Source organism: Clarias gariepinus, chromosome 28 (genome assembly GCF_024256425.1).
Source record: "Clarias gariepinus isolate MV-2021 ecotype Netherlands chromosome 28, CGAR_prim_01v2, whole genome shotgun sequence".
Lineage (NCBI taxonomy): Eukaryota > Metazoa > Chordata > Actinopteri > Siluriformes > Clariidae > Clarias > Clarias gariepinus.
In genome coordinates this window covers 1,721,863-1,737,500 of record NC_071127.1, presented here as the reverse complement: position 1 = coordinate 1,737,500, position 15,638 = coordinate 1,721,863, and the positions used below count along the sequence as shown (strand labels likewise).

The 15,638-nt window shown below is 39.2% G+C and overlaps 1 protein-coding gene across 2 annotated transcripts in view; it reads right to left on the bottom strand.

Moving 5' to 3' along the window:
* grin2ba (glutamate receptor, ionotropic, N-methyl D-aspartate 2B, genome duplicate a) overlaps window positions 1–10,996 on the bottom strand; it is a 62,360-nt gene extending 51,364 nt beyond the window's left edge. Inside the window, exons 1-2 of one of the 2 annotated variants that reach the window (XM_053490210.1) lie at window positions 10,896–10,996; window positions 4,534–4,686 (exon numbers count right to left, since the gene is read on the bottom strand). The gene's annotated coding sequence lies outside the window, so the exon portion shown is untranslated. Of the gene's footprint in view, window positions 1–4,533; window positions 4,687–10,663; window positions 10,765–10,895 lie in introns of those variants that run through there. The other variant, XM_053490211.1, reaches the window with a different exon arrangement.
* Window positions 10,997–15,638: the final 4,642 nt, after the last annotated feature.

Below are 15,638 nucleotides of genomic sequence, written 5' to 3'. Positions count from 1 at the left end.
CTGAGTTTAAAGAAAGTAATATCTATCTGTCTATCTGTCTATCTGTCTGTCTATCTGTCTGTCTGTCTGTCTGACGGTCTGATTGTACATTGTGATGTCAGGTCTCGTAGGAAAACACCACCAAACTGAGCAATAACATTTGATAAAACAGATCTGTCCAGACTCAAAAGACATCCTGGACCCAGACCTAAAAGGCATGCTGGACAGCTCATTGAACAAAACAAATAAAAAATATATATATTGCTGTTAAAAAGTGTCTTAGCTACTGTAGGTGAAAAGGTGAATTTTTAAATAGGATCATAGCGCACCATTTTTCATAATACTTACTAATACTTCTTATCTTCCAATCCATGCTGTGTATTTTGTAAATATGCATACACAGCTTTATTTTTATCAGACAATGCTAAACACAATTTTATGTCCTTTATGTAGTGTCTGTAACTTTTTTAATTAAAATGTTTCAATTATCTTATTTGATCAATTTAGATTTCACAAGAAAAGAGATAAACATGAAAAAGTGCATTTTAAGTTGCTTATTTGTTAAGATATTTAAAGGAGATTTATGGATGCAGTGAGAGAGGACATGAAGTTAGTTGGTGTGAGAGAAGAGGATGCAGAGGATAGGGTTAGATGGAGGCAGATGATTCGCTGTGGCGACACCTAAAAGGGAACAGCCGAAAGACAAAGAAGAAGCTTTTTTGTTAAGATATTGCAATATGACTTTGACATGATTACAAAGACTACAAACTATTTTGCTTTTTAGGCTTTTACCAAAAACCAATTTAAGCAACATTTTTACAGGTCATATGCTTCTAGATGCCTACACCAATTTAGGCATCAATACTCATAAAGTGAGACAGTATAACGCTGGAAAATATCATCTCTCCTAAATGGCTGAAGTTAGCAACTTGAATATTTTAGGGAAACAAGATGGGTCATGTCCATGTTGCATAAACAATAGAAGTAGCACATTTGGCATATATTTTCAGTAATATTTGTATAAAATAGAACAAAAATATTAAAATAAGCACAAATACCGTGTTTTGGCAGGGCATGGAATGGGGATAACCATGGGCCTCGAACCTTATAGGTGAAGACCATTAACTAACTGTGGTATGGCATGTCCGGTATCAGGTTAATCTAAAATATTTACCAGAGTGAACATACTGTATAAAAAATATTTGAAGATTTAATCTAGATGACCAGAATTCCACTGAAGCTAAAAAAAAAAGAAAAAAAGAAGAAGAAGGCTCCATAATGTTAGCTGAAGATTGAAGAGGTTTATGCGGATGGTGTGTTACAAGTAGTTATGGTGGACCCTCTCTGAAAGTGCTCTCTGACCCCTAAATTATACAGGACCTCTTGGAGAAAAGTCAGCATGGAATTACCAAAACTTTAAGTTGCAGCACAGGACTCAATATGGTGCTCTAAAGATTGTCCCAGGATTATTATTGACATCGTCAGCCTCAATTACTCTACAGAGCCTATCAATAATATAAAGCACTCCAAAAATAGACGTGCTTTTGCATGACTCCTCCTCCTACACAGGGGCCACATTAGATAGAATACCATCATTGCATAGATCCTGAACTAATTATACCAGTTTTTACTGGATACACAGGTACAGTACAGACTTCACCTGCCAAGGAACTCACGCAGGGTCATACCCACATGCCATATCTTTACCCTTTCTACTCTTTTATATTGCACATTCTGCACATCCTGTTTAATTTATAGATTTTATATATTTCTATTTTTAATTATATTTTATAGTTACTTTGTAAATCTGTAAATTATAGATTTGTACATTACCACAATTTCTTTTTTATTTTACAATTTTCCTAGAACAATTTGTTCCTCATTGCAGTAAAATCTTTCCAACTCCTAGTCTATCTTTTCTTTTTGTATACATTTAAATTTGATTTGAATTTGAACCACCTCCGAAACATCTGATTAATCATCTTTGCCAGCTTTTCCAAAATGACACAATGAGGCACCTTAGATATATATGCTGGAAAAATCCTGTAACCAATCATTAACACAGGTGCTACGGATAGTGAGGAAAGATGCGTTGGAGCTCCTGTTAGAATATCTCCTGTTTGTGAGGTTGTTACAGATACTTTTGGACAACATTCCAACAAATACTGCTAAATGAATAGCATGGTAGGGACATACCAGCAAAAATCCAACGCAAGCTTGAACAATTTCAGAGACATAAGAAGGATAAGCAAACTTGTCATGCTGAACGGGTACCTGATTAGACTGCCATGATAGTCTCACTGGAAAAGCTATTTATTCAAGAAAATACAAAGATATGCTTTAGATTAAACAGCGGGCAGGGGTAGCTCAATGGTTAAAGTGACTTCAAGAGAAGATTACAAGAGATTATCGAATGAAAAAGAAAAGAAAATATTTGACCTAATTATGTCTCGGGAAATGTGTATGTTTATGAACATTTCTTCTAGTAATATAGAAGTTATCTGGTTAGAGGGTACTCATCTACAGGAGAAACTCAAAAAATTTAAATATTGTGCAAAAGTTCATTTTATTTCAGTAATGCAACTTACAAGGTGAAACTAATATGTGAGATAGACGTATTTCGTATTTCTCTTGTCAAGCCAGTCTTTAACTACAAACAACATCAGAAGCATCTTACCTGAGCTAAAGAAAAAAAAAAAAGTCCTCTTTTCTGATGAAAGCATCTCATTTAGAAACAAAGGACCCAGAGTCTGGAGAAATAATGGAAAGCCACAGACTGACAGAAGTCCAGTGTAAAGTTTCTACAGTCTGTGTTGATTTGGGGAGCCATGTTAGCTGCTGATGTTGGTTCACTGTGCTTCATTAAGTCCAGGGTCAACGCAGCCATCTACAAGGCGATTTTGAAGCACTCAATGCTTCCTTCCGCAGACTTTATGTGGATGCTGACTTTATTTTCCAGCAGGACTTGGCACCTGCCCACACTGCCAAAAGCACCAGGTTCAATGACCGTGGGATTACTGTGCTTGATTAGCCAGCAAACTCGCCTGACCTGAACCCTATAAAAAAACTATGGGGCATTACCAAGAGAAAGATGAGGGACATGAGACCAAACAATGCAGAAGAGGTGAAGTCCACTAGTGAGGCATCCTGGCCTCCCATAACACCTCAGCAGTGACACAGGCTAATAGTTTTCATTGCCACACCACATTTAGGCAGTAATTGCTGCAAAAGGGGCCCAAACCAAGTATTGAGTACATATGCATACTTATACTCTTCAGAGGCCTGTCATATGTTCTATGTACAATCCTTGTTTTATTGATTGCATGTAATATTCTAATTTTCTGAGATTGTGGATTTGGGGTTTTCATTATCATTATCTGGGGTTTTCATTATCTGTATGCCATAATCATCTTATGACAAATCACAGCTTGAACTATTTTGCTTTGCATGTAATGAGTCTATCTCGTATATTAGTTTCACCTTTTACAGTAAGTTGCATTACTGAAATAAATAAACTTTTGCACAATATTCTAATTTTTGGAATTTCACCTGTATATCAATACAATAAGGTGTGGGCAGCCTATTTTGAGTTCTATATTTTTTTGTCTTTTTTTTCCTTCTGTTTTCATTTTCTTGCTCTCGATCCTCCTTTTTATTTATTTATTTACTTACTTTATTAAATTAATTTTTCAATTCAATTTCTCCTTCTTTTGTGTCTCCTTTGTTTCTCTTTTCCAAAAAATACCCCTCCACTCCAATGACCCGATGCAGTTTGCAAACAAATACACACACTATACACGGGTCACATAAATCCTCGGTTTTCATTTTTTTTCTTGTTTTTGTTGTTTTGTTTGTGTACAATGTCCTGTCTTTTGTTGTAAAATAATTTTAAAGAGCAACCAGAGACATGCTATAGAGGTGGTCATGGAAGCAGACAAAGATTCCAAAGACCTATCATGGTCCCAAAGCATGATAAGACTTTACGATCCTGCAACCATTTTCAGAAGCTCACCAAGGGGTTTAGAATTTGTCACCAGCCCAGACTTTGAGTGAACTCCAGACCAACACCACAAAGACTAGACTAGAAATAGAAGACTGTGGTCTGGAGCCGCAGGTGTTGCCCAACAAGTGGGCATAGTACAATCTTCAATGCTAGCAAACCAGCTCCTCATGTCCTTTGTCTCTTTTTGATGGACAGCTTGGAGAGTAAATTCCCTGGTGACCGGGTGTTTTTTTTTTAATATGCAGGACATAGGTTTTAAGAAGTAACAACAGTAACACAAATGGTCTATCCTAACATTATGCTCTGTGGGGTCAGTCTGGTCTGGTTCCTTTGGTGTTGTGGTAAGGATGGCAAAGATTGTGGGGAACTATTGTTGTATCTGGTTGTGCCAAGATTTGTTACCATAGCAACCAACCAAAACAGCTGTGTGCGAATATTTATGCTGATGTAATTGACTCACACAACACACCTATCTTTCTATCTATATACCTGACACACGTTTCATTTAACAATTTTCAACAACAATAATAAATATTAATAATAATTATTACTGTTAAGGTCAATGTGTTGATGAACAGATCATCAGCACACAATGAAGAGGTGTGTCCAGAGTGAATGACCGCAGAAGGATTCCAGTCGCTCCGTGGTTCCTTCACAGGTTCCTAAGGGAGAAAGTCCAAGTGCTCTTCATGTTCAAGACGGATCTGAAACAGGAGAGATCAAAGGTTGCATAAAGATCATTAAAAAAATTACCCCGAAAGAGAAACTCTCAGCAAAATGTATATTTCTGCAAGGAATCGGATTTACCGTGTCGACACACCGACTGAGCTTGTTTATATTCTCATTCTGATGATGTAACTCATAAATTATACATGTAACTGATATGGAGCCTTTAAATAGCTTGTCTGGATAGTGTGTGTGTGTGTGTGTGTGTGTGTGTGTGTGTGTGTGGAGCTTGACTGGTATTTCACCTGCTGTAATCATAATTATGTATAAGCTGTACATATCTATGCACAGATGCCCTCATTTGCATATGCAGATCAGATGCAAACGAGCTGCAGGATCGTACAGGATGTTAGTCCTGCGTTAGGATGAAACCATGATGAACAATTGGACAGCACGGAGCGTCTGAGGGCTCTATCAGCAACTTTCACTGCATTTATATTACTGTGTGTGTGTGTGTGTGTGTGTGTGTGTGTTCTAGAAAATGCTGTACACTGTCTATGAGTAATGGATGAGCAAGTTTAGTGAAAATATACAGGCTCACTGCGTCGGCTTATTGAGCAGTGCGCACACACACACACACACACACACACACACACACTTGCAACATTGCAGGCTCTGTCTCCTTCTCTATGAACTGAAGCATTTAAAACTCAGTGTATTTGTCTGTCTGTCTGTCTGTCTGTCTTCAAAATGTTTTTGTCTGTCTCTTGCTTAATCTGTCTGTCTGTTTCACTCAATTTATATATGTGTCTCTCTCTTTCCTGTCTCTCTCTCTCTCCTATACCTCTAACTACCTGTCTGTCTGTCACTTAATCTCTCCGTCTCTCTCTCTCAATCTATTTGATTGTCTGTCCATTTCTCAGTCTTTTTATTTCTCTGTCTCTTAGTCTATCTATCTATCTATCTATCTATCTCCTCATATTGTTTTCTGCATTTCCTCTTTCTGTCTGCTTTCCGTCTCTCTCTATATATTTAATTTTGCCAGTCTCTCTCTCTCTCTCTCTCTCTCTCTCTGTCCTGTAATTGAGTAAATCTCTGTACACTGATAAGTGATGAACACTACATTCTGCTATCGTTCCCTTCATCCCTCTCACTTCTTTTGCTCCATCTTTTCTCTCAGCCTCCCTGGAGCCCTTCCTCTTCTCCTCTTCTGTCTGAGTTTATGTATGTCTGTGTGTGTGTGTGTGTGTGTGTGTGGGTGTGTGTGTGTGTGTGTAAAGGTGTGGTGGTGAGTGTGTCTGGCAGTTCGGAATAGGTGTTAATGTGCTACAAGACCTGAGGGCACACACACACCCAAGTACACACACACACACACACACACACACACACACACACACACCAATGTGATGGTTCTATCAGACCCAGTTTTCCTCTCACTGTTCTGTATACAGTGTGTGTGTGTGTGTGTGTGTGTGTGTGTGTGTGTGTACATACAGTGTATGTGGTTAACAGTTAGGCTTTAGGGTTTAGGAGCTGGGGTTTAAGGTTTGAGGATTTAGTTAATCTTTAGGATTAAAAAGAGTCATAGGGGTTAGGGTTTAGAACTTAGGCTTTAGCTAAGTTAAGCCCTTGTTTGTCATGCATACATATCATACATATACATCACTGCACAGTGCATATGTGTACGTCTTTGCATATTCCACCATGCAAAGTTTGAGAGTTTGGTCAGTCTTGTTAAGGATTTAAGGTTTGGTTATTGGGTTTAGGGCTTAGGGTTTAGTCATTGATGTGTATAAGTTAGGGCTTAGACATTGGGATCAGGAACTGGGGTTTAGTCATTGGCATTTCAGAGTTGGGGTTTAGTCACGGCAGTTTAGGAGGTAGAGTTTAGTCATTTTATTTTAGGAGTGAGGGTTTAGTCTTTGGGGTTTAGGATTTAAGGTTTAGTATTTATGATTTAGGACTTAGGGTTTAGACATTGGTGTTTATGTGTTAGGGTTTAGACATAATGGTTTAGGACTTATAGTTTGGTCATTGGGATTTAAGTGTTAAGTTTGTGGGGGCTAAAATAAGTAGCTGATCATTTTCACTGTCACAATTTATTTCAGTCATTGGGGTTTAGGATTTAAGGTTTAGTCACTATGATTTAAGACTTGGGGTTTAGTAACTGGGATTTACTATTTAGGCTTAGACATCAGGGTTTAGGATGTTTAGGGTTTAGGAGTATATTAGGAGATATTAAACACACAGGGTCTATAAGTGTGTGCAGTCTCTGTATGGTAAAGTGGGTTATGTGAGAAGATCGGAACTCTCTCTCTCTCTCTCTCTCTCTCTCTGTGTGAGTGTAATTTGTGTAGGCCAGGTGTGATATATTTAGATGTGGGGTATGGACCCATTTTGGTCGGCCCAGTTTTCATGACCTAGCCACCAAATCACTGTGTGTGTGTGTGTGTGTGTGTGTGTGTGTGTGTGTGTGTGTGTGTGTAAGACAGAGAAAAAGAAAGAGAGGGAGAGAGAGAGAGAGAGGGGACAGGATGATGTCTGTACTGTTTATTTGTCCCAATCCACTATACAGTCCACATAAACACCATCATTAGACCATTGTGTGACACAAACCCCACAACTCCATCTCCATAAACATCTCCATCAGTACACCATGGGTGTTGCATATCATACACCATATTCACTATATAGGGTACTATACAGTAAGTGTGTCCTAAATCATACACCTTGTTTACTGTATAGTGAACATTAATCCTATTAGCAGACCGCTGTGTGTGTGTCCCAAACCACACACTCTGTTACTATATAGGCCACATAAACACCATCATCAGTCCAGTGTGGGTGTGTCCCAAACCACAGCATCATTTTATTATAACGTATAAATGAGTCATTTATAAAGCTAGTTTGTCGACTAGTGCATGGTGGGATGTCAGGCATGTTCCAATATCTCTTTACACAACACTATAAAATGATGGTTGTGTAATAATAGTGTGCTGTGTAGTGAATATAGAATGGTTTAGGAGACATCCGAAAACATACAGCTCAGGGCTGAGTGTCAGAGCGATTATATTGCAGCTGTGTGTGAGTTTATGCATTTTATAGGGTACAAGAGGTTAAGATGCCTTTTCCATAAAATATACCCATGCACACACACACACACACACACGCACACACACTGGTATAAAGATGCAAGGTGAGGATGCAGAAGGAGATAAATAGCGACAGATAAACGCTCACCTTTTTATCCCTGCTATAATGTGAATGAGTGATAGATCAAAGAAAGAAAGATAGAAAAAAAGAGCATTTTTCTCCTCTGAATTAGCATTAGTGTTAGTGTTAGCTTGGCTTGTTTTAATAATGGAAGTTTCTAATCTAAAAAGAAGAGAAGAAAGTGCAGAATGTTTCCTTACATTTACTGAAGCAAGAAAGCGATCGAGAAACACACACACACACACACACACACAGTTAGCACCCTTACTGGTGTTAGTTATGTGCCTATATCAGTGTTCGTGCTGCTGTTCGCTTTAGTGCCCATGTTAGTATTTAAATGCAACTTCATATCACAGTGTTTGTATTAGTAATGTGTGCATTTGTGTTTGTATAAGTTTAAATATTTGAGTACATTACTGTTTGTATTCATGTAAGCCTTTGTATTAATGTGTGTATATTAGTGCTTGTGTGTGTGCGTGTGTGTGTGTGTGTGTGTGAAATAGCGTTTATTTATTAGTTAGTGTTTGTTTTTGTATCTGTGTTCATAGTCGAGTTTAAATCAGTGTTAGTGTGTATGAGTGTGTTTATTAGCGTGTGTGCATTAATGTTCATGTCACTCTTTGTATTAGTGTGTGTATGCTATTGTTAGTAATTGTGTTTTATTATTGTGTGTATTAGTGTTTTATTAGCGTTTTTACGCCAGTATTTTTTGTTTGTATTAGTATTTGTGTTGATGTTTGTTTTAATGATTTTATTAAGTTTTGTTTGCCTTGTGTTTGTGTACATGTAAGTGTTTGTATTAGTATTTGTTAGTGGTCTTAGTGCTTATGTTTATATTGCTGGTCTTGTTAGTGTTTGCATTAGTATTTTAGTAGTGTTTATGTTTGTATTAGTGTTTGTTTTCAAGTTTGCTTCAATGCTTTTTATTACTGGTTGTGTATGTTTTGATGTTTATGTTTACATGAGTGTTTTTAAATTCAAATTCAAACTTTATTTGTCACATACACAGTCATACACAGTACGATATACAGTGAAATGCTTATTAGTCTTTGTGCCTGTTTAAGGGTTTATGTTCATGTTAATATTTGTAGTAGTGTTTGTTTATATTAATGTTTGTGTTTGTTTTAGTGTTTGTGTTCATATCAGTGTTTGTTTTAGTGATTACCTTAATGTTTGTATCAGTGTTAGTGGTTGTGTGTGCATTGAAGTTTATTTATATTAGTGTTCATGTTGGTGTTCCTAAAACTGTTAGCATAACATCATGATCAGAATAACCAGTTAACCTGTTTAAGCACTAACTAGTGCATTAGCTTCATGGAGCGTTACACACTCAGTACACACTACACACTACAGTAGAGCTTGTGAAGTTCTAAAGGTGAATGTATTGTATTAGCCTCACTGTTCAGGTGGGTGAAGCTGTTGCCTGGCAACTGGAAAATATGGACGCCATCTATAACCTAGCTAATGACTGGGGTTAATGATTTTAAACAAACAGTGATTATGATTGTTTTAATAGACAGTGAAATGTAAATGTAAAACATCTCTATTACTTATTAATATGAAAAAGAGCTAAAAAGTTCCCATAATGTAATACGTTCCCTTCTTATTGCTTGTCAGTGATTACAGGATCCGTAAACAGGTCAAGAACTCTTCTCTCAGTTTGTGTTCCCCTACTCTCTGTAAACTTCAGATACGACATGGAGTTTTTTTTTTTTTTTTTCTTTATAAACCCTTCCTCTGAGGTGACTGCATTCCAGCTTTATCAATACTAGACATGTAGTGTACTATTCAGAGTGTATAAGGGGGCATTTCATATACTATGCAGGGCACTGCACATGGCTGTAAGGAGAATCACTCTAAACAGCTCCCTGCTTGATATATAAGGACACTACACACACTGGGTGTAAAGACATTCTATCACACACTGAACCCCACAGTTTTTACACACTAAACAGTGTCCAGTACAAAGTCTTCTAGAGAGTAAATGTGACATAGTGCAACTATAGAACACTCATATACTGCAGGCTAATGATCAACCAATATAGATCTCCTCATACCCTGTATAGGGCACTACTCTGATACTAGACAAGAACATGAATGAGATAATGATTCCTCCTAAATAATGCAGTTCATCTCAGCTCAGGAGTCATTTGGGACTGAGCCCACTGTTCCCTAAGGGGTAGGAGATGTATCCCACATCCACTTAATTCACACATCTTCTCAGGAGTGCACACTCGGTCTGGTAGGGATTAAAAGCAGCTATAGCCACTTTAACTTGGTAATGTATACCCTATAAACTTTTATGAGATTATAGGCCCTATAAGGTGCAATAATCAGGTATTGTTCTCTTATACTTATCTAGGATGAATTTGACCCTACATAGTGCATTATTAGTCCAGTGAGTGTCTAGTGTCCTAAACCAACATGTTATATGTATTATACAGGCTGTAATAGCTGGATTAATATTAATTCATGTCATTCACTATGTAGGGTGCAGTACCTTTTATTAACCCCCTATATAGGGCACTACATTGACACACACTTATAAAAAGAGCATGCACAAAGCAATGATACACTACATGTGGTGCACTGAGATTCAGTCAGGAGTGTACTAAATAGGGTGAGAGATAATGATACTATGTAGTGTATATCTACCATTAAAGTATACACACACACACACACACACACACACACACACACACACACACACAACCTCAATGAAATAATGAGACACTCTTTTGACCTGCTTTTCTGTTTCATACACACACACACACACACACACACACATACGCACACACTTACCTGTCATTAAAATCCAGATTGGTAGAGGGAAAAGATGAAAGAAGAAAAAAATCAATCAGCCCGTTTCTCATCCAACATGCTTTGAGAGACAGACACTTAAGGAGTGGGGAGAGAGATGGAGATGGAAAGAGAGATGGAGAGGGAGGGATAGAGAGAGAGAGGAAGGGAGGGTAAAAGAGAGAGAGAGAGAGGCAGACCGAGTGTCAGGCCATGAGATGGAACGACAGAACACCTCCGAGGTGTGTGTGGAGAAGATGAATAGAACGAAGACTCCAGCTCATCCGTTTTTTCATTTATTGCTCCAGATGGAGGAAGGACGAGATATGTAGAGTGGGAGATCCCAACCACACACACACACACACACACACACACAAAGCTGGCTAGATATACCTGTTAAGCACAGACCAACACACACATATACACACACACGCACTACAACCCTTGCGTTCTAGCTAATGCTAAGGATAACCACTGCCTTCTCTCTCTCTCTCTCTCTCTCTCTCTTGCCGGTGGATAGATGGATGGTGAGAGGGAGGGAGCGAGTGATGGCCACAGCATCAGCCGTGCATTAGTATTCAGTTGGAGAAGATAAGTAGGAACACGCGGTTCAAGTGAATGATGCCGGGAAAGAAATGAGTGTGGCGCCCTCTGCTGGTCCAACACTGTCTACTCCACAGAAGGGGCTACATTTTATACATTTTGTGGAATGCTTATATAACAGACCGAGCACTGAACCCTAAATGAACTTGCACCCAATTAACATATACTGATTAGTTAAAGCATTCAACAAGTAAATTATGCTGGTGATCTGGGGGCAGCTCTTAGGGGTGTAATAAACTAGGCACTAAGTACTGTATACAGACAGCTCTTGAGGTTAGAAGCAAAAAAATGGGCAAGTGTAAGGATTTGGGAGACTTTGACAAGGACCATGTCAAGCCAACTGGGTCAGTGGGTCCCCAAAACTAAAGGCCTTCCCCAGTGGAAAAAACCCCAAAAACATTTAGTGTATTACAAATATATTGAAATCTTGATAATACATTGCAAATATTCTAACAAAAAGTTGTACCATCAGTTAATAATAAAAGCCACTGTGTGTGTCGCCCAGCCCAGCCCAGCCCAGCCACTGTGTGTGTCACCCAGCCCAGCCCAGCCCAGCCCAGCCAAGACCAGCCCAGCCCAGCCCAGCCACTGTGTGTGTCGCCCAGCCCAGCCCAGCCCCTGTGTGTGTCGCGCTTTTAGGTAAGTGTAGCTTAGTGCATGTTGGGCCAAAGACATGCTTAGCTAGGTGGATGTGTAGCCGACTGCCATGGTTAAGTACCCTTAACCATGTTTAGCTAAAAGCCATGCCTAGCTGATTGCCAGGTCTTTAGCCCTAGTCCCGTCTCTCGCCTCTTGTCTCTACGTGTCTCCCGTCTCATCGGGGTTCTAGTCTCGTCATGTTTCCTGTTTCAGCTCCCCGCGTAGTTTGTGTCCTGTCACGTGTTTCGTCCGTTTGCCTGTGTTTCATCACAGGACGTGTGTAAATGTCAGAGATGTGTGTGTTCATATTTATGCAAAAATTCATTTATATTTGAGTTCATTTGTTTGTAAAATGCTTGATTCATTAATATGATATTTATTGTCATAAAAAGGATTGATGTTTTTTTTAAGAAAATCCATACTTGAAGTAACAGGTCACATGTTGTGCATGGAAACCATGGCATTATGGGTAGTACATATATGAAGGCAGAAACGCACATGCTCTACAGCCTGAAAAGAGAGACGTTTTATCTGCATGGTCTAAGGGCGCACACGGTAATTTATGTTTAACTCTGTTACATTGTGTGTTTAATTTTGTGTTCATATCTATTTATGTAACAGTGTTTGAAAATTGTGTACATTGAATCAAGTTTTTGGACACACGTGTACTTGTATGTCAGTGGACATTCAAATTGAGAGACTGTGAAAAGAGATGCATGTTTAAATATGCTTATGTTTGCTTTTTGTAGTTTTCACGGTGTCCGCTGAAGAGAGGGAGATAGAGTCAGAGTTAAATAAACAGCAAAATGACATCAGTATGAAGCGTGGCTATCATTTTATTAGACCAGTGCAGCTACAGTGAAAACGTAACGCCATCACAGTCCATGGCTTGAGGTATTGAACGGCATCGCGTCGGAGAAGGCACGGCAAGATCGCGGGTGCATCACGTTGAAAAAGACGTCGGAGAAAGACGGAGACACGAGCAGACGCATCACGTCGGAGAAGAGGCCATTTTACAGCTAAGGTCAAAAGTACTGCATCGCAACCAGTAGAGGGCGACATTCTTCCGCGGAGATTACAGCCTTTCAGGTATCCTTTTCCAAAAGCTTCAGAGAACAGTGTTTATTCCAACTTAGAGTTTGGAAGAGATCAACTTCGCAATCAACTGCAGGTTGGACTGTACCATCTTCACATCTACACCTTTTCTTAAAAAAAAAAAGAGAAGACTGTTTACTGCTTTAATTGGTTTACTATTACAACCTTTCTAATGTTTATGCTTTAGCAGTAATATTATTGTGAAATGTGCTAAGAGTACTTTTGATCTATGAGTAATTACTTTAAAGTGCTTTGGTAAGCGTTTACAATGTCATTCCATGGGGGAAAATCACAGTGTGGTGAATCAAAAGAGCAAACTGCGAATATTCAAGCAGAGTTGATTAGACTAACTGAATTATTAGAATCTCAAACTAATGACATAGAAAGGAAAAGATTAGAGTCCCTCATAGGTGATATGCACTCTAAGATACAGTCACTTAAAACAGTAATGATCGAATCTACTGCTGCTACTTCAGGAAGAGATGAACCCAGGAAGTCTTCACGAGAGAGAAAGTTGACTCCAAAAATGCAGGAGCTTAAACAGCAAGATGTTTCTCAAAAGGAGAACAAATTTATCAAGTTGTATATGAGCTGGAAAGAACAAATTAAAGCTGCACGCACCAAAATTAAGTGTGAGTGCTCTGACCAAGACTTAAGTGACCTGATGGATAGTGTAGAAGGAATGGAAACTCAAGTTAAAGATATGTATGAGCTTATAAGATCTCAATCAGTTCCTTCTACTGAGATACGAAGAAAAATGGATTCTTGTACAGCAGTAACATCAGATATAATGGGTTTAATGAAGGTGCGAATGAGTGAAGTGGGCCTAGACGAATTTGATGCTGATGCAGAAAATGCAAGAATTCGTATGGTGCTTGACAAAGAATATGCTCAGTCAGTGTACTCATCCACGGGCCCTAGGTCTATTCGTAGTCACCGTTCAAACAGCTCAGTAGACCAGCAAAGCATCACTGCAAAAAGAGCAGAGTGTGCCGCCCAGTTGGCTGCAAAGCAGGCAGAAATAGAGATGGAGGAGGCTATCGCAAATCAAAGGCTAGAACTTAAAAGACTGGAGAATCAGAGAGATCTTCAAGTAATAGCTGCAAAACTCAAAGTGTACTCTGAAGTTGATTCAGCTGAGTCCAGTAAGGATAGTGTAGCAGCAAGCCGCGAGGTACCAAATTGTCCTTTAGCAGCTTCTAAGGAAATAAAAAAAGAACAAGCATGTAAGACAGACAATGAGAGACAGACAAACCATGCTAGCAGTGAAGCATCAGTAGTACAAGCCTTACATGACACAATGGTTCTCAGTAGACTGCCTGCACCAGAGCCCTCAGTTTTCTCAGGGGACCCACTCAAGTTCTTAGAGTGGAGAACAAGTTTCAAGGCATTAATAGAGCGGCGATGCACAAATCCAGCTGATAAGTTGTTCTACCTACAGAAATATGTCAGTGGTGAGGCACAATCTGTTTTGGAAGGAAGCTTCTACAGAAAGGATGATGAAGCGTATGATCAAGCGTGGGAAGCACTGAATTCCCGATATGGCCATTCATTCGTAATCCAGCGTGCGTTTAGAGAAAAACTAAACAACTGGCCAAAGATTGGTTCGAGAGAGTCTGTCAAACTGAGACAATTCAGTGATTTTCTAACAGCCTGCAGTAATGCCATACCACATATCAAAGGCCTTCAGGTGTTAAACGACTGTGAAGAAAATCAGAAAATGCTACAAAAACTCCCCGATTGGCTGACATCTCGTTGGAATCGGCATGTCACAGTACAGCTGCGACAATTAGAGGAATACCCTACTTTCAAGGAGTTTGCTGATTTCGTGGCACAAGAAGCGGAAATAGCATGTAATCCTGTAACATCTTTTAATGCCCTTAAGCTCACTGAAGACAAGTCATCTAGAGAACTTAAGCGCTCAAAGGCTAATGCATTCTTCACTAATGTGAAGGCATCAGACAAATCAAAAATAGTGACAAAGACATACAATGTAGGAGTAAGAAACTCAGTGGAATCAAACAGTGCCAATAAAATCAACACTGTCCCTTCAGTTTCAAACCCAGTCACTTGCAGGTGCTGTGGGGAAAGTCACTCCATTCACAAATGTCAAACGTTTGACAGCAAGTCTGTGGAAGACAAAAGAAAGTTTATATTAGACAATAACCTGTGCTTTGGCTGTCTTAGGAGAGGACACAACTCAAAGGATTGCAGGAGCAAAGCAACTTGTAGTATATGCAAGAAACGTCATCCTACAATACTTCACGAAGACCGCCCATCTCCTGCAGCTGTCACATTTCAGCATGCTATGCAAGTAGAACAGAACACGTCTTCTCTTTCTTGTAGCGTTGAGAGTGGTGATGGTGGGAGTACATCGATGATAGTGCCTGTATGGATTTCTTCAACTTCCACTCCTGAAAGGGAGACCTTAGTTTATGCCCTTCTGGATACACAGAGCAGCAACACCTTCGTGGATCAAGAATTATGTGAGAGGATGGGTGCAATTTCAGAGCCAGTCAAGTTAAAACTTACCACAATGATGGGAAGGGATTCTATAGTTCAAAGTAAAAGAGTAAGTGGGCTCAGAGTTAGAGGGTTTACCTCCCATGGCTTAATAAGTTTGCCACCTGTCTATACCAGA